Genomic DNA, 25,419 nt, shown 5'->3' on the forward strand with positions numbered 1-25,419 from the left:
GGATGGTTATGAGCCACCATGTGGTTGCTGGGATTTGAACTCTGGACCTTTGGAAGATCAGTCGGGTGCTCTTACCCACTGAGCCATCTCACCAGCCCTTTTTGGTTTTTCGAGACAGGGTTTTCTCTGTATAGCCCTGGCTGTCCTGAAACTCACTCTGTAGACCAGGCTGGACTCTAACAGACTCCACCGTCCCAAGCCTTGAGGCAGTCTTTGCCACTTGTATTTCTAGCTGCATCCTGTCCATTCAATTATAAACATTCTGGGGTTTCTCTAGCCCACATCTCCAAACTTGTAAGTTCACCTGCAGAACAGTTCCAAAGGTTTAAAAACATGGTCAAATTTAGTTATAAGACGAAGAATGTACCTTTTCTGGCAAATTTTCTACATTAGTGTCTTTTATTTCACTGTGACAACATCTGAAAGAAACTTGAGGGAAAAAGATTTTGGCTCATAGTTTCTGACCATCATGGCAGGCAGGATATGGTGGAGACCATGACCTAGCCTGTGGCAGAGGCTCCTCATGCCATGGAGAACCAAGAAACACACAGTAGGTAAACCAGGGCTGAGTATGATCTACTTTCTTTTTATTTTTTTGCAGTTGTTTGTTTTGTTTGAAATGGGGGTCTCACCTATGGAACTCACAAATGAGACCATGCTGGCTGGCTTCAAACTCACAAAGAACTACTTGCCTTTGCCTCCCAAGTGCTGAGATTAAAGGTGTGAGCCACCATGCCCATTTTCAGCAGCTAGGCCCCACCTCTTAGAGGTTCCACAGCCTCCCAAAAACTGTGATACCTGCTGGGGAACAAGGAAAACATGAACCTAATAGGAGACAGTTTGAATTTGAGCTATAAACACTGAGTATTACGAAGTAGTCAGTCCCACACTTAGCATAAGTTTCATTCTCTTTTAGAATGTTTACAGAAAATTAGAATGCTTTAAGCTAATACTGGAGGAAATGTGGCCAAAGATTCTCTGGTATGTACAAAGCACATAAACCCCACCCTGTCCCACAGCCTACATGGGAACTCCTTCCTGACCAGGGTCCTGGTATACACTCTGAAGTATGCCCTACTTGCTAGAACATACAGGGGGCTGGTCAATATACAACGAATGGATGAACACCTACACTAAACTGCTCTGTCCATGTCTGAGAAAAGCCAAGGTCCTTCTATGCAGACGAGATGACAAAGGAAGGTCTCAGTGTTCTGTAATGGTCAAGACTTCCAAACCTAAGAGAGTACCCCAACTTTCTCTGAGCTGTTCTCAGCTACAAAGCCTCCCCATCTCCAGTTCTATCACCAGGGTATGGGTAGCTCTGGCAAATAGGTACTGGATTGGGCCCTTTCACTTCTTGTAGGGCCCAGTCTCGATTAAAATGAATACTCGGAGGACACGTGTGGCCTCTGTTGGCTTAGGTCCAGGAACAATAGCACTTGGGACCTGGCAGTGCCTCTGCTGACCATGCCAGGAAGATGGGGGAGGGCACTAGAACTGAACCTCAAAAGGCTGCTAGTCCCCACCATGGACAGAGCAGTCACTGGCAAGAAGGAAAACTTTCAGTGTGTCCCATACACAACTGATGTTATTAGGCACTCCTGGACCATGCCAGAAGGATGTGCAAGATGTGACAAGAAGAGTCTTCACATATAAAGCTCAGAACTTCCAGCTTTCTAAGCCGGCTGGTGAAAGTCTTCTCAGAATGATGGCTCAGATTCCCTGGTCCAACTAGCCAATTCTAAAAACCAGAAAGTATCTTGCATTTGAGCTATTGTTTTGGTTTTTTGTTTTGTTCTGTTTTTTGGGGTTTTTTTTTTTGTTGTTGTTGTTATTTTTTTTTTTGGTCAGGGTCTTCCTGGATAGCCCTAGCTGACCTAGAATTTACTATGTACACCAGTCTAGTCTAAAACTCACAGAGATCTCTCTGCCTCAGCCTCCCAAATACTGGGATTAAAGGGATATGCCAAGCTGGACAGCAGTGGTGGTACATGCCCTTAATCCCATCATTCAGGCAACAGATCTCTGAGTTCAAGGCCAACCAGGTCTACACAACGAAACCCTGTGGTGGTTTGAATAGGTTTGGCCCCCAAAGATTCATGTATTTGAATGCTTGGTCATAGGTATGGCTTTGTTGGAGAAAGCGTGTCACTGTGGGACAGGCTTTGAGGTCTGATATGCTTAAGCTACACCCAGTGTGGCACACAGTCTCCTTCTGCTGCCCATGGATCAAGACATAGCACTCTCGGCTCCTTTGCCAGCATCACTTGCCTGCATGCTGCCATGCTTCCACCCTGATGATAATGGACTGAACCTCTGAAAGCCATCCAGCTCCAATAAATGTTTCCCTTTACAAGGGTTGCCATAGGTCATAGTCTCCCTTCAGAGCAAGAAAACTCTAAGACATTCTGTCTCAAAACAACAGCAAAAGGCATATTCCAGCCCAAGCTATTCTTAGTACACAGAAAAAATTGGGAAGGACAGTTTTCCAGGAATCCCTGGCCCATTTGCTAATAATGCTTTCAAGAACCATCTCAGTATGCACTGTCCAACGAGACGGCCTCAGCGGGTCCTCCACCCTTCCTGGAATTCCACTCTCCAGTTGAGGTTCCTTCTTCCTTTTTGGTATATCTATGTACATGCCTGCCTCATGACCTACCTACCATGCCCTTCCTTTAGCTTAGTGGAGCAAACTCTTACATCACAGCAAAATTTCTTTCTTGAAAAAGCAAGCCTTGCCCCTAACCCCCAATTCAAGACATTTGGGGCCATGATCCTACCTAGTACAGTCTCTCTGCTTGTGGCAAGTGGGCTCAGACCCCTGTATGAAGTCTGCCTACCCTTCTCTGAAAAATCCAAGAGTCATAAAACTCCTGTTTGCCATATTTTGAAGGGAAGATTCTCTTCCCTTAGAGGCCCCATCTGGCTGTCTATGGCCATGCTGTTATCTCTAGTCAAGAGTTTACCAGTGTCTATCTATCCTTCAGATCCCATTGTTATGAACAAGGCAGCTATCCTTCCAAATGAAACTCTTCTCTGGACCTGAGGGCCTGCTCTCCCCCTTCAGGACCCTCTCTCCTAACAAAGTTCTTTGGAAGGCTGATCTCATGTCAGCTCCTTCCCATGAACTTGAACTTTAAGTTGCAATTGCTTTGAACTCACTATATAGCCAAGACTGACTTTACCTCTTGAGTCCTGAAATCACAGGAATATACCACACCTGGCTAACATTTGCCTCCTTTACTACATAAGTTTTGTATCTCCTGTCTTTTTAAATAACTTCCTTCCTAGCACAAAGTGAGACCAGACTTGTCTGTTTGGATGATGCAAGGCAGAGAACAACTGAGCTTCCCAAACGTTTAGCCAATGCCCGGGTGTCTGGTTGAACCATCCAGCTGGTCCCATGTTAACACTCCCAAACCCTCAGGCCTGGCAGCATCCCCAGGTTCCAATGATGCAGCAGTTAACCTTCACCCCAGTTTCTACTTCAGTGTCTGGAGCGCCGGTCTCTTTCCTGGCTATTCATAGATGCTATGGTTTGGTTACATCTCAAACAGCCTCACCAACCCCATGGAGCAATGGTGCTGAGTGGTGCTGGGGCGGCTAAAAAGAGTTGGGGTCTAGGGGGCTGGAGAGATGGCTCAGTGGTTAAAGGTACTGGGTGGTCTTCCAGAGGACCTGGGTTTGAGACCCAGCACTCACATGACAGTTCAGACTGTATGTAACACGTACAGTAACACCCTCATCTAGCATTTGAGAGCACTACATGCATGTGGCACACATACATACATGCAGACAAAACACTCATACACATAAAAGTAAATAATAAGGTAAAAGAAAAATTAAAAGAATGTAGGCCTAGAGGGCAGCCCTTAGGTAAATGAGGAAGCTAGCCTTGGAAAGGACCAAGGAGGATTTGCTTGTGGGTTTTTGAAAAAGCAACTCATTACGAGAGCTGAAAGCACATGCTCCTGACACTGCCATCTTCTGGATGATGCAGCCAGGGGAAGATGGGGACTTGCCAGAGGCGGCATCACATCTTGTATATGTTCAATATTGTAAACTATAAGCAAGAAGAAGGAGGAGAAGGAGCAAGAGGAGGAGAAGAAGAGGAGGAAGAGGAGGAGGAGGAGGAGGGGAGGAGAAGAGGAGGAGAAGAAGAAGAAGAAGAAGAAGAAGAAGAAGAGGAAGAGGAAGAGGAAGAGGAAGAGGAAGAGGAAGAGGAAGAGGAAGAGGAAGTGGAGGAGGAGGAAGAGGAGGAGGAGGAGGAGAAGAGGAGGAGAAGGAGAAGGAGGAGGAGGAGGAGAAGAGGAGGAGGAGGAGGAGGAGGAGGGAAAGAAAAAGAAAAAAATGAAATCTGTTTTGCTCGGCTGCAGCAAATATAAATAACAGACTCGTTCTGTACTAGTGTCTGTATATAGAACGCTACCACTTAGGAGATAGACAGGAAGATCAGAAGTTCAAGGTTATCTTCAGCCAGTTTTCATTTTAAGGTCATCCTGGAATACAGGAGACCTTAGCTCAAAAAAAGGTATCTTCTAGAAGCCTAGCTGGATCATCAATGCTGCACTGTAACTGCCTGTCTGGGAGAAATGAGGACACATTAATTCAACACTTGTGCCCCCATTCTGTCTCTCTCAGTGGTTAAAAACAAACAAGGTACCCAAGGAACTGAATTTCCCCAGGGATCTCCAGGTGGGCGAAGAGGCGAAAGCCCAGGGACAACCCAGGGAAGCAGTCACTGTGTCAGATGACCTCACGAGAGACTAGCCTGGCAAGACAGGCTTAGAGTCCTTGCTGGATTGCTTAGTGACACTTCCTTCTCTTTAAACTGTTAGGGACCCTGCAATGAATGTTAGATCTGAGAGGCTGCCCCTGTGGAGGGGATCAGCCAGGCTTTAAAGGCTACTGAGCACCTTCCCAAACTGTGAAGCCACGGGCACGTGGCAGCCCTGAGATAAGGCAGAATGCTAGGATTCGTTTTCTAACTCATAACCTTATTCGCTGATCCGCTACCTTCAGAGGTCCTTCTCTAAAGATTACAAACACAAGGACAACTACACAATATTATAGCTTCCCCTGCCAGTGCCTTAAAGGACATGATCACCTGGCATCTATCTCAGAGCACCTGATGGAACAGGCCTTACGGGTAAGCATGGGATGGGCATGCTACTCAGTCTCTTTGTCCTTCTTCCCAGTGTGGCCGAAATGCAGAAACCTTTTACTGCTTGTCACTATTAACTTAGGTCTTTAATTTTTTTTTAAATTTATTTATTTTATGCCTAAGAATTTTATTACTTTATTAGTATAAGTGTCTGCATATATGTCTGTGTACATCATGTATGTCTATGGATCGTTGTGAGCTATCATGTAGGTGCTGGGAACTGAACCTGGGTCCTCTGTGAGAACAGCAAGAGTTTTTAACAGCTAAGCCATTTCTCCAAACCCTTCATTTGAGTCTTTTAATTAGTTTATTGAGGACAGCGATGGAACACTTGGCTTGTTGGGACAAAGGCTGTAGTTCTAAGTCCAAAAATAGCACTATCCCTATTAGCCATGCCAGACAGTGTGCCAGTACCAAAGACCATGAAGCAATACAGTAAGGAGGTCCATAGCTTCAACACCTTATGTTTGTGTGGTGCTGGGGATGGAACCCACAGCATCATACATGCCTAAGGGCGCTTACAAGCACTCGATCTACTGCCCCACCCCGGAGTAGCACACAACGGCAAATAGCAACAAGCCCCTGCTCCTGAAGCAGCAGCAAGCAGGTAGCAGCCAGGAGAGCAAACATCACTGTCTTTTGTACAGTGACTAGTGTATTAGTCAGGGTTCTCTAGGGTCACAACTTATGGAATGTCTCCATAAAGGGAATTCCTCGTGATGACTTACAGTCTGTAGTCCAACTATCCCAACAATGGTCAGCTGTGAATGGGAAGTCCAAGAATCTAGTAGTTGCTCAGTCCTACGAGGCTAGTTGTTTCAGCTGGTCTTCTGTAGAAGTAGACTGCAACAGATGTGCTGGAAGTAAATGCAAGCAAGTGAAGAAGAACAAATCTTCCTTCTTCCAACGTCCTTATTATGTAGGTCTCCAGCAGCAGGTGTGTACCATCACCCCTCGATCCGGAACGTATTTTGTCCCAGGCTGACCTTGAACTCAGAGATCTTGCCTTAGTCTCCTGAGGTTAAAGGTGTGTACTGGGCTGGTGAGATGGCTCACTGGGTAAGAGCACTGACTGCTCTTCCAAAGGTCCTGAATTCAAATCCCAGCAACCACATGGTGGCTCACAACCACCTGTAATGAGATCTGATGCCCTCTTCTGGTGTGTCTGAAGTCAGTTACAGTGTACCTATGTATAATGATAAATAAATCTTTAAAAAAAAATAAAATAAAGGCACACGCCTTTAATCCCAGCATTTGGAAGGCAGAGGCGGGTAGATTTCTGAGTTCGAGACCAGCAGCCTGGTCTACAAAGTGAGTTCCAGGACAGCCAGGGCTACACAGAGAAACCCTGTCTCGAAAAAAAAAAAAAAAAAAGTGTGTACTACCCTCAAGATCTTCATGCCGAGATCCAGGTCAGAAACTTGTGTCTTCCAGCCTCAAGATCTGGATCACATGTGAGCCCTCCAATTCTGGATGGTAGCTCATTTCAGATATAGACAATTTGACAACAAGGAATAACCATTACAGACTAGATATAAGCAAGACCTGTCCATGGAGTCAGAAGGCAGACAGAACCATCTGGTCTCAGGGACTGTGTTGTAACAACAAGAAGCAGATGCCTGGGTGCCAGCACTGGCTTTTGTCTCTGCCTGTGAATGAACTGGCTTCCTAATAGAATCCATCAAGTACGATGCTGAAAACCTGTGTGCCTGCCGTTGGCATGTTTCAAGACAAAGAAAGCTGTCTACCTCCAAAGAGCCCTAGAAGGAAGCTCAGACACCTTGCTCTCTCCCCATGCTGATATACGCAGCAAAGAGACAGAAAGAAAGAATGAGCCGATGTCATGGCACAGAACAGAGGGGCATAGGGCAGAGCACAAGTAGACTGCCTAACAACAGTCTCATTCACCTGAGCACCGTGCAACATAACCCAGGACCTAGAAAAAAAAGCAAGCAAGGTGTGTGGACAGAAAGGTAGCAGTGTAGGGCACACACAAAGGAGCAGGAGTTATGTTTTTCTGACTTCCCAGCTGGAGAGCTAACAATTTTAGACAGTCTAGCAAGGGTGTCTGGATGAAGGCTTTGGGCAGAGGCTGTGGGGCTCGTGCAATCAGCTGACAACTCTAATGACAAGGAGTAAAAATATCAGTCTGAAAAAGATGGTCAGTGGCCAGGTCCTGCAGCCAAGTCACTGCTGGCTGTAGTAGCTCCCGGGGGGTGAAGCTGATCTTTTGGGCAGGACACAACAGGCAGAAACTTCCGATGTGATGGGCTGTGATCTGGGCTCCAGGGAGTGCCAGGAGAAGAGGTAAACACATATGGAACACAGTGCCTCCATTCCTGAGATCTTGGCTGAGAAATTCCCAGACAACCAATCGGCTGCAGCACCCTCCTCTCCTCCCATCTTGGCAGCCAGAGCTCTGTAAGCCTATGCTGCTCAATCCAGCTATTACACAGCAGTTCACCATGACAAATTGTCTCCTGTGACACCTTCTCCTCAGATCTCCCCAATGTTCTGAAGACATTAATTCAGCCTCACACCAGGGCGTCATTGTCTCTTTGCAGTTCAAAGGAATAGCACAAACCACACATACTATGGGTTTGACAGAAAGCCTGGATACAGGGCTGGCAAGCATTTCAGTTTCCTCTTGGTAGGAAGCCCAGCCTGTCCCTTGCCCCCACAATAGGGACAGGCCTAGCCCTCAGGTGGCTTCTATCACCTCATTTTGTATTAAATAATAAATATATAAAATAGGATATTCCGTTTCGTTTCATTTGTTTGTTTTTTGAAATAGGGGCCCTGGCTTATCTAGAGCCAAACAAAATATGACATTTCTTTTAAAAAAGGGGACGGGGTGGGCTAGAGAGATGGCTCAGCCGATAAGACAGCTCTTTCAGAGGTCCTGAGTTCAATTCCCAGAAACCACATGGTGGCTCACAACCATCCATAATGTGATCTGATGCCCTCTTCTGGTGTGTCTGAAGACAGCTACAGTGTACTCATATACATAAAATAAGTAAATATTTAAAATAACATATTTATGCATGTGAGTATTTAGCTTACATGTATGCCTGTGTGTACCATGTGTATTCCTGGTGCCTGCAAAAGATAAAGAGGATGTCAGGTTTCCCAGAAGTAGAACTGGAAGTCCCTCTCTGGGAGCTAGGAGCCAAACCCAGAACCTGTGCAAGAACAAGTGCTCTTGCCGGGCAGTGGTGGCACAAGCCTTTAATCCCAGCACTCAAGAGGCAGAGACAGGTGGATTTCTGAGTTCGAGGCCAGCCTGGTCTACAGAGTGAGTTCCAGGACAGTCAGGGCTATACAGAGAAACCCTATCTTGAAAAAACAAACAAACAAACAAACAAACAAAAAAGAACAAGTGCTCTTAACTATAGATCCATCTCTAGCTCACAGCTTCGCAGAGAGGATAGAGATAAGCACTAAGACCCCTTGCCAGTAGACACAAGTGTCAGCAGTGTGCCATGGGAGTAGTTGCTGGGACATGGAGGCTGGTTTGTTTGTTTTTTTTTAAGTTTGTATACATGACTTTTGAAATCTCAAAAGGAAGCTGGGTGTAGCATGCACACCTGTGATCCTTGCACCTAGGAGGCAGAGACAGGAGGATGGCCAATTCAATGTCAGCCTAGGTGACACAGCAAGACACACACACACACACACACACACACACACTAATAAAGTTGACAGCACCCTGGAGGCCGAGAAATAAGACAGCCATGAGCTCAAGGCCAGCCTGGGCAACATAGCAAGTTCTGGGCTCATCAAGACTATACTGCCTCAAAGAACAAACAATGAATGGTTGAGATAAGGGGTGGAAGTGGTATAGATTATCGCAAAAATCAAGTTGGTTTGAGGTGATCTTGCTGTCAGGAGCCCTTTACCAAGCAAGCCCTGTGGTCTGAACCAACAACACACGCCAGACTCACAGTTACTACTGTTGTAAACTGACTGACACATCACCCAAGGATGGACTCTGACTCTTCCCCACAGTGTCAACAACAAGCTTGGCTGTTTCTAGAACTCCTCCAAGCCTTCCCGTCCTGTTCTTTGTACAGGTGGTCAGTCATCCACATCCAGGGAAGGGCTAAAGGGTACCACGTATGAGAGCAAGTAGGTGATCAGACTGAGAACTGCATCTAGCTGAGGCAGGATGGAGACACAGGCCAATGAAGTGAGGAGAAGAAAGGGCAGGACCTCATCCTGGACCAGGGTTAATGCGATCGCCAGCTGAAAAGCCAGCGGTCCAGCATAGTTAGTGCTGCGGGCGCTGGTGCTTACTATGATTTTCATATACAGATTTTTTTACATTTATTTATTTGTTTGTTTGTTTTGAGACAGGTTCTCACTGTGTGGCCCTGACTAAGCTCACAGAGTTCTGCCTGCCTCTGCATCCCAAGTGCTGGAATTAGAAGTGTGAGCCTCCATGCCTGGCCTCATTTACAGGTATTTTTTGTTAAGATAGCGATACACTTAAGGCCTGAAAAAAAAAATGCATATGACCTTGGGTATGGCCTTATCTCTTTACCCAGACTCTGTCAGAGAACCTCAAACAAACCTGTTTACAGGATGATATCCTACCTTCCTCTTTCAACCTAGTTAGGAGCCATGAATAAGACAGGACTTTTAAACCTCACTCAATGAGGTGCTTCTGAGAAACACCAAGCCCAAGCTCTGGGGTATGTTTTACCTTTTTTTTTTTTTTCTTTTTTTTCTTTTGGGCACCTCTTTTGTGCCTGATCTTCATACTTAAGCCTCTATTTAAATACCTTTAACACAATCTCCAACTCTGCTTCATAAACTAGCTAGCCTGGAATTCTTTTCATCATCAAAGCCTGGTGTGATCTGAGACTAGGTCCTTAAAACTAGGGGAAAATTCTCAGGCTGCTGACTTGACAGCTGGGAGCTGGGACCCCTTTGGCATGTGTCCCCCCCCCACAAACACTTCAAGTAAAATAAAGACACAAAAGTAAAATGAAAATGTGGGATCGGGGACCATGGTAGGGGAACCTGAAGAGATGTGTGCACCCCAGCATCCCACATCCCAGCAGCAACACTAGGAATCTGGAGGAAGGGGCAGAGGCTCTCTGTTCTATCTGGGAACAGTCACCCTCTCCAGCAGATCACATGACCCAGGAGGTCTCCGGGAAAGGAGGGGACGCACAGGCCTGGAAGCCAACCACCCTGGCCTGCAGCAGCCTTGGGAACACATGCCTCCTTGGCTAGTGTTTTCTTCACTATGTACAAGGTTGGACTAAGGAATACTAACTACCTTAAAAAGCTGTCTAGAGGACGAGTCATTCGCCTGTCCCTTATAGATGTCATATCTACCCCATAGAAGATGGCTGAGCCTAGGAGTGGCAAAACAGTAGTCAGCAGGCGCAGGCAGCAGACAGGTCCGCTGAGCAAGACATTTGCAAGGGCAAAGCGTGCACTCTAAAGAAACACGGAAGACGTGACCTATCGGGCAGAAGGAAACAGAGAAGATGCTGAGGGTACTTGGATGGGGTTTCAACATCAGGTCCTCCTTGTCCACTGTCCAAGAAGCAAACAAGCAAAACCTCAGCTGCCAATGAGCCTAGAGTGGGGCCAGACCTGGCCTGGATGCAGCCTACACGCAATGTCCTCCCGTTCTGAGCAAGGGTTCACCACGCCAGCCCAGTAAAGCCCATCTCAGGCATAAGAATGACCTAGCACTTGCTATCTACTCTAACGGACTAAGGCCCCATCGGAGGTTTCAGAGTGAGAGGGGAGACATGACTAGGCTCCAGAGTAATTCCTGACGCTGGAGACTGCAGCCCTTCACCCTGCAACAGCCACGCAGCTCTCTGTCCCGCCAACCTAGCCTCTTATACAGCAAGTCTGCCCCTGCTGCCGTGACCCCTCCCTGCGCCCAATCCTGACAGGGATAAACAAAACATCTTCCAGTACCGTATGGGTTGCTTTCAATTGTCAGAGACAGCCTGGTCTGTCAGACTAGAGTCCCGAACCAGCAGGCCGTTTAGTTTCCATTTAATGCCTTGGAAAGGGAAAACTGAATTATGACGAGAAGGTGCGGACCGCCTCGCCCTCGACCAACCTGATCCAGACCGCGTTCCAGGAGCCCGGCGCCCGACCTTGGGTCAGCCCCGCCAGGAACGCAGCCCGCTAGCCCCAGTCACCCGCTGCACACTCACCGCCTCCGCTGCCGCCGACTTCCGGGTGCCGCACCCGCGTACTTTATCCTCCAGCCCAGAACCCGCCCGGCCCGCCGCTAGAGCGCTCGCTATTGGGCGCAGCAGCGAAGGGCGGGGCAGCGAACCCAGAACCGCGGCCTAGTTGGCCGTCTGTGCTGTCGCTTAGAGATACAGCGCTCCGCCCCCGCAGCTGCGCCAAAACTGGAGACGCACCAAGGCTGGAGCTGTGTGGGCATCTGGTCCCTTCATGCTGCCACAGCTCCTCAGCCTGTGGGTTATCTCTGTGAGATTGAGATAGCCCCTGCACTCCGCCCGGTTCAGGCGCTGGGCCCACCCCCACCCCCTTTAGACAATGTCCTGGTCTTTACCTCTAGACCATATCATCTGTCCGGGATAGCTCTCCCTTCCCTTTGTCGCCTCCAAGTCTCACCAGACTGCCTGAATCCTTGGCCTCTGACTCCTCATCTATTGTATTCCCTGCACTAAAAAACAACACAGGCCGGGCGTGGTGGCGCACGCCTTTAATCCCAGCACTCGGGAGGCAGAGGCATGCAGATTTCTGAGTTCGAGGCCAGCCTGGTCTACAAAGTGAGTTCCAGGGTTAGGAACTCAGGGCTATACAGAGAAACCCTGTCTCGAAAAACCAAACCAGACCAAAACAAAACAAAAAACACACACAGAACACGGACTTCTGCTCCACCGTGTCTTCCATAGTCCTTAAGTAGTCACTGAGGCTGTCCTGCGAGTCCAGACCCCAAGGATGAGGAATTTACCACGCTTGAGCTATGTTTGGACAATGACTGGGACATTTAGAACAGGGCCAAGACATTCACTGGGGGCTTCCTGTTCCTGTTAGTATCAGGTTGTGTAAGGGGCTTGAGCATTGCTAAGGTGGAGCACCAGAGGTCCTCCCCAAGGTACTCAGTACAAGAATCACAACCACGTTAAAGACAATGATACTGTACTACAGGCTCTCAACCCAGTTGTCTTGATACCCAATTCTCATTCACTCCACTTTAGAGATGTAAATATAATTGCTCAGAGCAGTTAAGCTATTCACTTGAAGTAAAATAAAGGGCTAGCAAGATGGCCGCCTGGGTATAGACAGACGCTCGCTGTCAAACCTGGCCATGTGCGTTACCTCCCTGAGATCCACATGGTGGAAGGAGAGAACTGTGTCCTTTATGTTGTTCTCTGATCATCACATGTGCATTGTGGTGCACACACACAAAATAAAATGTAATTGATTTAAAAAAAAAAAAAAAAAAAAGATGCCAAGTGGCATTAGCTGCCTGGACGATCTAGGTGTCATGGCCCCAAACCTCAGTGCTGAAGCTTTGCAGAAAACTGGAACTCGGAGAGGCAAAAGCAAGGCTGTAGCCAGACCCAGCCACAGCTCTGCCCTCTCTCACACAGCCTCACCAGCATTCCTCCTGAGAACTAAAGGAAACCATTTGCAAACGAGACCGGACTCTCCAGAGACCATGACTCCTGGCCAGCAGGTGGCAGACCTAGCTAGGCACTTCCATTCTTCCTCCAGCTTAGCACAGTCACCTTGTGCTCCTGCCAGCTATCTCCAGCTGAGCTGCCAGATTGCTTGGTCTACAGGACTAAGATGTAGTCGTGGACAAGCAGGACAGGGGCTTGAGGCTAAAAGAGCATGGTCTGGGATACAGTAGATACACAGTAGCTTGTCCTCAAAGCACCAAGCCATGAACTCAGAGTGGGACCATTGGTTGGATAGGCTTTCTTATCAATCCTATCCATAAAGAGAGATGTTAGAACATGTTGAACAGTGGTTGAAATCCCATCACAGGCAGCAGGTGGCCCTTTGGGAGGAATTTGAACCCAATATTTTCCTTAATTATTTATTAACTTTGCATCCTGATAGCAGCTCCCCTCCTTCCTCTCCTCCCAGTCCCAAATCCATCCCTCTATTAGAGAAGGGGGAGCCCCCCTTGGGTACCACCCCACCCTGGGACATCTAGTCCCAGCACACCCTCTCCCTCTGAGGCCCAACTAGGCAGTCCAATTAGGGGAAGGGGATTCAATTCTTGCCCCTATTTTTTGATAGTTATGCACTCTGACATTCTCTCCCATTTGAGACTGGCTCATTGTGCATTCCTCAGAATGGGAGCTCACCATTTTTCGTAAACACCATTTTAGGATTTAAGTGCCACCTAGTTAGGAAGTTCTTCCTGACAAACAAACACTTCCTCTCTGTGGCTTTCCCCAGCACTATTGCTACAGAGATGGCAGCAGCGGGCTGGATAAGGAGGGATGGAGATACACACACAGACACACACACACACACACACACAGAGACAGAGACAGAGACAGAGAGACAGAGACAGAGACTGGGGGGGGAGAGATATTCATTATTGGCCCTGGTAGGGAGACTGTAAGACAGCAGCCCTGAAACCTATCTGAGCTGTCTCTAACCACCCTGATTTTCTCTAAGCTGATGATCAGGCTCTAAAGCAGCGAGGTAGAAACCCGTTCAGCCTCTCTGTCCCATCAGCAAGTATGGGGAAGTGGTATGATTCGGAGCTATGGGGGTCTTCAAGAGAGGTGCTCCAGGATGAGTACGGGCCAGGGTACAGCTGGATTTACTAAATCCACTTCTAATGGAGGAAAGAGAATCCCCCACCACACAGCAACTTCACCAGAATGGCAGCTGTAGTAGAGAGCTGTAGTTTTACCTAGAGCGAGCCTACCTTCCTGGAGGACTCAGCTTTCTTAGAGTTGCTCACTCTGCCTTGCCAGAGCTGCAACAATATCTCAAAACCAGGATGCCAAATGGTGTTCATTTCAAGTAGCAATGCCAACGGATTAGTAGCAACTGCCTTGACTCTGAAAAGTTCCTGGTATCAATTTGTATTTCCTAGAGCAGTTAGACAGCAGGCGGACCCAGAAGTGAGATCCTGCTCCAGGCATTTACTTTCTTTGTCTTCACCAAGCAACCCTTATTGGGTGAGCACACTGGACTCAGCATAGGTGGGTGAAATACACACACACACACACACACACACACACACCCCGGCCTCCATTAGCACTATCTGTAGGGGCCTTGGGAAACACGGACAGTCGGAAGAGTTGCTCATTTCCAGTGCACTCAGGATAAGAGGCTTCTGAGCAAGCACAGGCCAGATTCGTTTCCACTGTCTGCACTTCCATCTCCTGTTTATGTTACACCATCCCCTGCGGGTCCCCTATACCACCTTATGTCACTGCAGAGATGTGGTTGATGTACTTTACCTGGCAGGGAACTATGTGTTCATCTTTTCAGGCAGTGGATAAAGCTCCTTGATATTTCTCCAGGACTCAAAGCAGAGCAGAGGAAATCGGGACACCAGAGTGTAGTAGGGAAGAGATAAACACATAATTCCCCTTTCCCGGGATGAGGAAGCTTTTCATTGCCCCGGGAAAGAGCAGTCTCATGCAGGTGCGGGGAGTGCCCAAAGGCTCTGCAAATACAGGCTTCATAGAAGAAAAAAAGCTCTAGTTTTTCTAGAGTCTGCTTTTGCTCTCAAAATCACTGCAACCATGCCCATTCTGTACCAGCCTAGCTGACCTTGTTCATCCTTGCTGCAGGGGCTACGGGGACAGTGCGAGAGCCCCCAAGGCTGGAAGTCCAACGACTGGGTTCACGCCCTGGTCGCCTAAAGCCTCAGTTTTCTATCTGTAAAATGGGAGCAGCAGCCCAACACACTTGCGGAGTGGAAGATAAATACCATTCTATGCCAATAGAAAGGAATCAACGCTCAATGTCCCGCTAACATTAGCAGGATACCTGCGAACTTGGGGTGGAGATGGAGACAACGCTGCTGGAATCCGGGAGTGACCGCAGGTCCTGCAAGCTCCAGCTCAGGGCCTACTATCCCCAGAATTCCTCTGAAGGTGGCCGGGAGGGGGCAACTCCGAGCCTCCTGCAGCTGTTGCAGCCACAGCATTCCGGGCAGGTGTCAGGGCCTCGGCCTGCTCTGTTAGGGGGGCCGATCTTGGGCTAAGACTGACAATACCAGGAGCCTAACAGTAAGCCGCAATCTCTGCACATTCATCCAATCGGTGAGGGTTGCGGGGCGCGTCTCTCTACCAATGGGAAAATTCGCAGTTGGATGGGGCGGGGCGGAGGCCTCGTCTCCGGCCAGGTCCGCTTTGCGCACGGGCAGCGGGAGGGGTGGGAGGGCTAGCCTGCTGGCTGCTCCCGTAGGGAAGGAGGAGTGTTCCCCCCCACCCCCTCACAAGCACAAGTTGTGGCCCCGGGAGCCACTTTCGGTGCTGAGCGCTAGAGAGGCCGCTCCCCGCGCGCCGGGGGACCTGGGGACGCCTGTCTTGGGGGCGGAGGCCGCGCTGCGGAGCCGCCCACGCCGCGCGCCAGGTGAGCTCGGCCGGGTGGGCGGGGTCCGACTGTGGGCCTGGGGCTGGACACTCGGATCCCGGCCAGGACTAGGGATAGGTCCTGGGGGAGCGAGCTGGTATAGCGTCTAGATTGAGATGCGGACTAAGGTAGGGAGGGACAGGGTCCTGGGCTCGGACTTTAGGTCTGGGTGGGGCTCAGAAGCTGGTTCTTCTGCTCACCCGCGCTCTAGCACACGACGGGTCCTCAGAGACCCGGGTGGTTGGGGGCGGGTCCCTTTGTGCATGACCTCAGGGCTCTGTCCAACCTGGCCACGGCGCCAGCTTCACGCCTCCGGGCTGAACAGGACCCAGCTCCCACAGCCTTGCCCTCCGCGAGCCACTGCAGAGCCTGCAAGCAGGGACCCGACGATGGCTATGGAAACTTTACCAGGACACGGGCGGCGAGGCTAGGGAACTTCCTGGGGTGACACGGCTGTTGGTGAGCGCAGGGTCTTGGCGATGCCAAGGGAATGTCCCTACGCGGCGATGCTCCTAAGGCCTCACAAAAGAGAGAGGAGGCGCTGCTGGGAATCCCTTGTCTGGTGTCCCTGCTTGAATCTCCTCCCTAGATAGCCCAACATTCCTCAGTGGGACACCAGCCCTGGAGAATATGCAAGTCTGGAGTTGCTCTGCGCAGGAGGCCTGGATACCATAGCTTTCCCCTTTTAATTTTTAAATAATTAAATGCTACTTATATTCAATATTTAACTGTATTTGTTTCAGTGTCAGGTATCAGTGTCTATGGTACTAGGGGACTGTCTCTGTAGATTCAGACATTTAGAAATGACGGAAAAGAAAGAAAATGCTTCTGTTTGTGTTAACTTTTAGGCTAGACTCTGAATGTGGGCTAACAATCTGAAATGCAAAACACATGCTTACTTTTATAAAGCTAAGGGATGGAGCCATGCCCAAATTGTCTTTAGGAACATCTTTCCCTAAGTAGGACCAGCTATGCACTGAGTGAGTGAGTGCCTGTAATTCCACAATGGGATCCCCAGTCCTTCTACCTCTCCTTTGGTCCAGGTCCCAGGCTGTCTATCCAGAGTGAGTGTTGCCTGCTTTGGGGAGTGTCTCAGGATCTGTGAGCCTGGGACAGTGACTTATACCAGGATGTTGAAGTTGGTCCCTGTGTTCTGAGGTTATGTTTGCTTCAGAAACAGGTGGCAGATATTGGCAATCTGGAAAGGCCTGAACCTACAATTCTGTGTCATCTGAGGTCTTTGATGCTTCTTGCTGTCTATGACCACTTTCCATTTGGGATCAGGCAGGACATACTTGGCATGATGACAGAGGTGCTCCTGAGCACGGCCAAGCCAGTGCCCACTTGGGGCCTCCTAGATGTGCCATCCTTAGCACTTGCCTGCACAGAAGCTGGAGACCAAGGCTCTCCCTATGTCCCAGCTGCTACACCCCTCCCCTCTCCCCTCAGCCTGTGCTCTGTGGCTCCCCACATTCATTCTCTCACCCCCCCCTCCCCTTCCAGGTCGCCTTTTCTTGTCCCAGGCACCCTCTGTGTGGCCTCCACAGGAGCAGGGCTATGTAGCCTGTCCTTCTTTGTGCAGCACAGGGGTCAGGCGGAGCTCCCTTCACTCCACACTAGCCTGGAGCTCCAACACAAGCCTCGCTGGAAAGCCAGAGCTCTGCTCCTTCTTGGCTGATTGTCAGGATGCACAGCGGGGGAGGAGGTGGGGATTTCTTTAGCTCCGGGGGAGATGTGAGGGCCACGTAGTCATGGGATAGTGACACCTAGACCCAGAAGGGCACTGGTAGATGGAAATGGTTTGACAGGGCAGTCCAGACATGAGCTGTTGTCCATGTGTATGAACACATCAGTGTTCATAGGAACGGTCAGTGCGTTCTTGTGATGGGTAAGGAGGAATTGTGTGGCTGGGGCAGGTACTAGTCATTGAGCAGAAGGAATTTTCCCTGCCTGGTGGCTGAAGGGCTCTCTGTATCTGTGATTACTGGAAGAACACGTTCCCAGCTACTTGCATTTTCAGTCCTACCTATGCGTACAGAGCAGAGCCCAAGGAGACCCATGCAAGACTATAGCCTGCTGTGGGTACACTGCAGTCAGCACCGAGCAAGCTCTTAGGCGGACCATCTTGATCCAGGGTGGGCGTATGTGATCCTAAATTACCTGCTTCTCATGCTCAGTCTGACCTGACTCAGCTTGTACCTGTGGAAACGCTCCACATAGTCAGCCTTTGATGGCCCATAGCTTGCTGGTCTGGTGTTTAAGCTTGGGCCAGGCTTGTACCCCAGTCTTAAGCCCCGTGGTTAGGTCAGTGGTGTGGCGCTATAAAACAGCTGCAGACCTTTCCCAGAGTCTGGGATGCAGGCAGGTAGTGGCAGTGTCTCTAGCTTTAGCTGGATTGGTAGAGAAGCCCAGTGTGTGTGCCCGGGAGGCAGGTTATGGCAAGGGTAGGCTCAGACCATCCTCAGGGGAGAAATGGAGCCTGGCCAAGTACCCTGTGGTCTTTGACCAGGTGGATGACCCCAGAGCCTGTAGACCAGTTCAGCAGGATGTTCAAAGGGTTACAAGCTGGGTATCCATTATCTTGAGTCCCATCACTACATCTGCCTTTGTTTCACGGCTCTGTCCAATCTCTCTGGTCATTTCTTGTGTGTCGTGATTCAGGGCTCCCAGCAGGCTGGCCATAGATACTCCACCCTGACCACTCCTATACCTTGCTCCTGTGATGAGAGCACTCCTGGAAAGACACCCATTCCTCTGGTGACCTCTACCACCCTGCCTCTTGTAGCCCCTCTGTCTTTCCACCTTTCTCCTAACTTCTCTCCTGGAGTCTCCCATGGCAGGGGTCATATTATTGTAGCCATGTCATTTCCTGCTGGGTGAGGAGTGTGGGAAACCCTGGGGATAGGAAGACTTGAGTTCAGATCCTTCCTGGACTGGTTCTGGTTTTCACATTTGAAAAATGGGGAATTATACTTACCATGAACAGTTAATGGGAGTCAGGTTGACTCATGTGGCCAAGGCTGTGGCGTGTGTTAAGTCCTGGTGAGAGACTTCTTGAACATTGGGGCTTATAACAAAGTCACATGGTTCTCTGTGAGACAAAAATCTAGGTTAACATTTAAGTTAAAAGGAGAGATGTCCCAGAAATGCCATGCTTAGAGCAGGGCTCCTTCACCAGCCAGAGGATTTGCCTCTGCTTGGGGGAAGTTAGTGGACAACTCTATCCAACCACTTCTCCACTATCAGCCGGTCCTTCTGCCTTAGCATGTGCCAGGCTCCCCCTTGCCTCTGGTGCTGTGTGCTGACCCTCACCCACATATTCCATGATCCCACTCTAATATTTAACCAGCTCTCCACATGCTACTTGAAACCTCTCTACCAAATGACCTGGCAGCCAGAGCCTGGCCTGAATATGGCCACCAGAGGGCCTCAGGGACTGCCAGTAAACCAAGCTCTGCGTACTGCTCCCCCCACTCTCCCCCTTGTTACCCCCTACACACACACACACACAGAGAGAGAGAGAGAGAGAGAGAGAGAGAGAGAGAGAGAGAGAGAGAGAGAGACGCACAAACAATCTAGGTTAGATTGAATTCTTACCCAAAAGCTTAATAGGCTATTGTGAGACACAGAGACCACCTCTAGGATCAAGTAGTTCACAGAGGAAGATTGGACAGAAGCACAGAACAGTCTGGAAACAGACCAGAAAGGGAAGAACTCCCATACTTATATCATAGTGCCCCAGAGATACCTCCTCCTTTGCCACCTATCCCTGACTGTCTCTGTCATCCAGGTTTTCATTTTTATGACATAAACCCTCTGGCAGTGTCCCTAGGCTCAGATATACCAAGAGGGAATGTGTCCCTAGACTGTCTGCCGAGACAGGAAGCAGTGGTTCCTTAGAGCCATGGTAGAATTGCCTGCAGAGCAGACACCAGTGCTGTCTCACTTCCGTGCACTGTGAGCAGTCCATGCTGCAGGACCAAGTCCTACAACTTGCCCCCCCTCCCCCCGCCACCAATGTCCTAGGAACTGGGAGCCAGGGTTGAAGCTAGCTTTGGGGAGCCTTGGGAGAGGCAGATGCCATTGCACAAGGGTCTGGAAGACTCTATGTGGAGCCCCAAGACCCTAATGATGCAGTCTTCTGGGAGGAGAAATAGGACACTATCAGTTCATATCTCTGACCTCTCAACCTCATCAGAAGGGAAGTCGACCTGATGCAAACTACAGTCCCAGTTGTGTGTGAGGACAGGGAAGTACATACAATGTGTGACTGAGTCAGGAACACCACAGGGCGACCTTAGGATCCAGGATGCCAGTGTCTTGCTTGGGGGACAGTCTGGGCCAGTATGCCTAGATCCAGAAGGAACTGGTTCTAGGGGAGCTTCACATAGTATCCTCTGGTTTCTCTACAGGAACAGAGTCCACAAGATGGGTGTTAGGACATGCTGAGATCCCCTGAAATAGGTAAGTTACCTGTGTTGCTCAGGATAGCAGAGTGTCCTGGTGAGTTTGGTGGGTGTGGCCAGTTTTGGAATGGTCTGGACCCATGCATTGCGTTCTCTTGTCTATTCAGCTTCACCCTGGTTGGGCACAGTCTCAAGACTGGACAGGACCAAGTAGGGGGCCTGCCACACTAACTTAGATTTCCCAGTGGCTCGAGTGTGCATAGTAGCCACCTGATGGATGTCTGTCTTGAGGGTGAGGTGCGGCTGACCTAGCAGGATGCTGGGCATGGTTAATGAGGACATTAGCTGGGTCTGATCTCTATCCATCACAGCTTGGATGCCAGCCATGGTGGTATCTGATGTCAGCGCAGCCTGCTTGGCTTAGAGCTCAGCTCAGGGATGCTTCTGACTGCCCAAGGGAGAATGGAGCCTCCAGCTGGCCACTGCTGATAAGCCCCAAGGCTCCATGAACCTGCGGAGTGAATGAACCTTGCAGTTTTATGTGCCTGTGGTTCTCTCTCAGCCTCATCCCTCTGCCACTGTAGGGTAGGAGATCCAGTAACACCGCTCTGATCCTAGCCCTGCTGTGTGGACTGGCTTGGCTGCGGTGGTTACTTTGTTCATCTGTGAATTATGGCTGCCAGCTTCACTGGCATTGAGAGGTATGATGCCCATGAAGTGTGTGGCAGGTTGGGCGGCCTGGTTGTTCCTGCGTCCTCTGGTACTCTATGAACGGAAGAGACACTTTGGTGGCATTTAACACCCTACGGTGATTGCTTTGGGGGCAGAGTGGCTGATAGTTACAAGGAGTTGCCCCCTGGCCGCTCTCGTTTATCCACCACAGCTGTCCAGACTGTCTATCCCCCTTTCATTCACCGAGCTCTGTTCTGCCAACACTGTGCCCTGAGGGGAGATCTGGTCCCATAATGTTGTGCTGGGGAGAAGAAGGTGGTAGTCACCCACCCAGGAGCACCAGGCTTCAAGATGTTTGAGGGCCCTTTCTTAAGGCACAGTGGATGGATAGGCTGGTCTGATTTCTCTTCACCTGTGACTAGAGAACTTGGATGTGGGAAGATTCTGGCTAGACAAGCCACGTCTACTGATGTATAGGAAGGCCAGTATTTGAACAAACATTTCAGTATATAGTCCACTGAGTCACTCAATGGTTTCTGAGCTAAAAAAGCTTAGGCTCTGTCTAGGGTTCACTGGGCCAAAACGTCCAGGCCCTAGCCCACGGTACTTCCTATAGAACAAGTGACATCATAGGGGGACAACAGCGGAAAGAGGAGCTGCACCCCTCATACTATTTCCCTTTTGATGCTGGGGTTCAAATCCAGGATCCTGTATGAGCTGGGCAAACTCAGACCCTGTCAGCTTGTCATAGGCTGGTGCACATCGGGAGGCCAGGTTAGCCAGGGCTCAGATAATGGCCCTAGTGATACTCAGGGCACACCTGAAACCTCTTTACTCTGGCATCCTCCTTTCTTGTCCTTTCTTCCCTCTCTGCCTCTAGCTCCTTCTCCCCATTTTCATTCTCTTCCTTTGTCCGTGTTCTGTTGTTTTTGATTGGTTATTCATGCCTGCTCTGGGTTTTGAAGGCACGATTGGCATCATTTGTACTGTCTCAGCTTTGGTCTGGGCCCATTTCCCAGCTCTCTGAGGAGATGAACAAGGACAATTGCAAATTTGGGGTTGTGAGATTGAATTAATGGGGCTCCCTGAAGAAGGAGAACCTAAAGGCAATGTGAGGGAGTGACACACCTCATTGCAAGACCTGGGTAATAATTACTCCCTTCTCACAACTAAACCAGTCTTCGGCCGCCTCTCAGAAGTGTACCCGGTGGTGTCCAGCCCAGGGTTCCCTTGAGGGATTGATGGCTTTAGCCCTTCAGTTCAAGTCTTTAAATAGTAATGATACCAGTTCTCTGCCTCTTGCATAATTACATCTTTGTCTGTGGCAGTTTTTGATGATCAGAGTTTTTCATACTTACTAAGAAACATGGACTGTTTTCCCTTCCTAGGGTTACTCTAGCACTCTGTGCTGTCCATCCTCCTGGCATGTGGCTACATAAGTAGTGTCTGTCTGTCTTCTACTAGATGCCGCCACCTTAGGCTTTTACACTCAAGATTTAATCTGCCTTGAGTTTATTTTGACATAACAGAGAGAGAGAGACTCGATCAGGAAGGTGCTTTCCCAAGGGTAAGGCTCCCTTGTACTTGGGAGGTGCTGACCCCTGCTGCTTTTCCCAGTTCATGAAATCAGCTGCCTAAGTTTAGTAAAGGGAGACCATGTTCACATTAAAAGGGTAGTGTGTGTGTGTGTGTGTGTGTGTGTGTGTGTGTGTGTGTCTGCACGCGCCTGAACACATGTTTCTGTGTCTTCCAGGTCTCAGATTTGCTTTCACTAGTGACACATTCAGTACCTAGCTAGTACTTCTTGCTTTCACTAAAAAAGTCCAAGTATTGGAGGCAGGGATGATGGCTCAACAGGTAAGTGTGCTCACAGCTCAAGTGTAAGGACCTAGAGTTCAAATCTTCATCTTAGTTTTTAAAACTTGGGCATATTTACATGCTTGAGCCTGTAACCCCAGTACTGTGGAGGCCAGAGACAAGAGGATCATCAGCCTATCAATCATCAGTGAGAGACTTGCCTCACACGAATAAGGTAGAGAGTGATAGGCCAGGACACGCAGCGTCCTCTAGCTTCTCTACATGCATATGTGGATGCACACATGCACAATGTAGCCATAGCTGGCCTATGTAGACCAGACCAGCCTCACATTCATAAAGATCCATCTGTCTCTGCCTCCTGAGTACTTAGGTTAAAGATATGTGCTACCTTGCTTGGATTGCATACATATTCTTAAAGATACCTGCTGATCCTCTGTGTGTTCCCTCCCCTCATATCTCTGTGGGTACCTTGGAGGTGGTGCCACTCGATACGCAAGCTTCGATACTTGCGGCACACTCGGAAACTGTTGGCTGACCATGGGACCTGGTCCCTGCTGTGGTGAGGTTTATTCCAAAAGCTCTCCAAGTACCCTGGTTCTCCTTACACATGTTTGGTCCTAACATGACATGCTGGTGTTGACTGGCGATGTTGCTGGACCTACAGGGTCTGAATAACCCTGCCTTGGGGCAGAGGAGTCATCCTGGTATCAGTGTGTGCGGATCTTCAGTTGGAGGCCCCTTGCCCAGGCAGCTCTGTTCTGCTATGGGGTGATCACTGTGTTCCTCCTCTGGGTGGTGGGCTCTGGAATCCTGATAATCCCAGGTTGCAGGCATTTCTAGGCTGAACCCTCAAATAGTTCCAAATTGTGTCTCAGCCCCAGGGGTGGGTGTGGTGGGTTGGCCTGGCTGCCTCACAAGGACCTTGCCTACATGACTGGAGAGCCCAGCCCAAACTGGCTGTCTGCCTTTGTCACGTGTGTGATAGCTATTGGTGGTTGTCAGTTTGACTACATCTGTGATTAACTAAAATCCAAAATGGTTGGGCACACCGTCGAGGGATTTTTGTTGTTGTTGTTTTGGGTGGTTTTGTTGTTTTTTGTTTGGTTTGATTTGGTTTGGTTAATTTGGCCATTTGAAGTGGAAAGATCCACTTCTAATCTGAATGTTTGAAGTGGGAAGACCCACCTTTAATCTGGCCATACCTTCTGTTGGAAGCCTATATAAGGACATGGAAAACCGAAGCTATCTATTTTTTGCCTGCTTCCTCCCACCCTCCCTAGCAAATCCACTCCTTCACTGGCATTAGAACCTACATCTTCAGGATTCTGGTGCATACTAAAGACCAGTTGAGATATCCAGTGAACTGAACAGTTGATAGATTCTTGGACCTTCTGTTCATAGTCAACCATTATTGGATTAGCTAGACCCCAGCCTGTATGCCATTCTGTATGGAGGGGAGTGCGGGGGAGAAGATATAGATTCATTCTATAAGTTCTGTTACTCTAGACAACACTAATACACCAGGTATGCTGCTTTGCTTTAATTATTGACTTAACCCAACTCAGGATCACCAGGAAGAGACTGTTAATGAGGGATTGTCTACATTAGGGGCCTGTGGGCATGTCTGAGGAGGGTTGTCTTAATTGATGCGGGAAGACCCAGTCCACTGGGGGCGCAGTTCTGTAGGCAGAGTGTCCCGAACTGCATGAACTGGATGAGGTGTTTGAGATGGAGCTGATCAAGCAAGCAAGGGATCACGTACATTCTTTCTTCTGCCCCGACTGTGGGCGTGGTACGATGAGCTGCTTCTCCCTCCCAGGTGCTGGGATTACCAGTATGTGTGACACCAAGCCAGATAACCTGCACTGCTTTTTCTCAGAGCATTTTATGACGGCCACAGACATGAAACTAAGAAACCTCACATCCCCTGCTCAGAGTGACTCACAGTGGCATGGTGTGCTGCCATCCAGTCTCTGGAGGCCTGTTGTGACCAGGTTATAGACAAAGGTCCTGGCTGTGCTTGGGTGGGGCCCCTGCTGGGTCACCGGCTACCTTGGGGTAGCTGATTGGGCTCCATGTCTCCACCCTGTGGCCCAGCCTCAGTGTTGCCTTCTTCAGTGAATTTTCCGCCCCCCACACTTGTTCTCAGCTGCTGGAGAACTTCCTATGGCATAGTTGGGTGAGAGGGCCTTAGATGCCCCCAGCCCTGGGTGTCCCTGATCCTCAGCTGGGGAACCTAGGAGTTACCACTGTATCAGCTTCCACTACAGTAAGATATCCACCCAGGAGTTCCTAGGCTTTTCTGACCAGTCCGGGCCGAAGGAGGTTGCTCTCAGACACTCTTGGTGAGCTCTGCCAGATGAGGCTGCAGAGGTGACTCCAGCTGCATCCTCCCTAGGGCCTTTACTTTGTGCTCCAGAGAGCACCTCCAGGGCCCATTCCGGATGACCAGATTCTAGGCTGCCATGTGGACAGAGACAGGATATACAGATGGGGAAGCTGAGACCTAGGCCATGTGGAGTCTGGGACGGCATAGGTGATAGCCCAGCAAGGTATATGTCCCCTTTCCATCTCCTTTCTCAGAGGACCGCACTGACACCAGGCCTGGAGTTAAGGCCACAGCCTCATGATGACACACATGGAATACAAATATGGCGGGACCAGTCTCTGCTGAGTGTACCTGAGAGGCCACCGAGCTTCTGACATCTTCCTTTGTGACCTTAATTATTTTTTTTAAAGATTTATTTATTTATTATATGTAAGTACACTGTAGCTGTCTTCAGACAC

The 25,419-nt window shown here is 49.4% G+C and overlaps 2 protein-coding genes across 10 annotated transcripts in view; one reads left to right on the forward strand and one right to left on the reverse strand.

Moving 5' to 3' along the window:
* The window catches only part of Tango2 (transport and golgi organization 2 homolog), a 46,126-nt gene extending 30,744 nt beyond the window's left edge, over positions 1 to 15,382 (reverse strand). For 2 of the 7 annotated variants that reach the window (XM_029544443.1, XM_029544445.1), the window contains exon 1: positions 15,149 to 15,382. The gene's annotated coding sequence lies outside the window, so the exon portion shown is untranslated. Of the gene's footprint in view, positions 1 to 5,892; positions 5,929 to 11,110; positions 11,215 to 11,258; positions 11,394 to 15,148 lie in introns of those variants that run through there. The other 5 variants (XM_029544446.1, XM_021209458.2, XM_021209459.2 and 2 more) reach the window with 5 other exon arrangements.
* Positions 15,383 to 15,467: 85 nt separating this feature from the next.
* Arvcf (ARVCF delta catenin family member) overlaps positions 15,468 to 25,419 on the forward strand; it is a 58,810-nt gene continuing 48,858 nt past the window's right edge. For 2 of the 3 annotated variants that reach the window (XM_021209470.1, XM_021209472.1), the window contains exons 1-2: positions 15,468 to 15,736; positions 20,149 to 20,200. The gene's annotated coding sequence lies outside the window, so the exon portion shown is untranslated. The remainder of the gene's footprint in view (positions 15,737 to 20,148; positions 20,201 to 25,419) is intronic. The other variant, XM_029544791.1, reaches the window with a different exon arrangement.

This window comes from Mus pahari, chromosome 12 (genome assembly GCF_900095145.1).
Source record: "Mus pahari chromosome 12, PAHARI_EIJ_v1.1, whole genome shotgun sequence".
NCBI classification, from domain to species: Eukaryota; Metazoa; Chordata; class Mammalia; order Rodentia; family Muridae; genus Mus; species Mus pahari.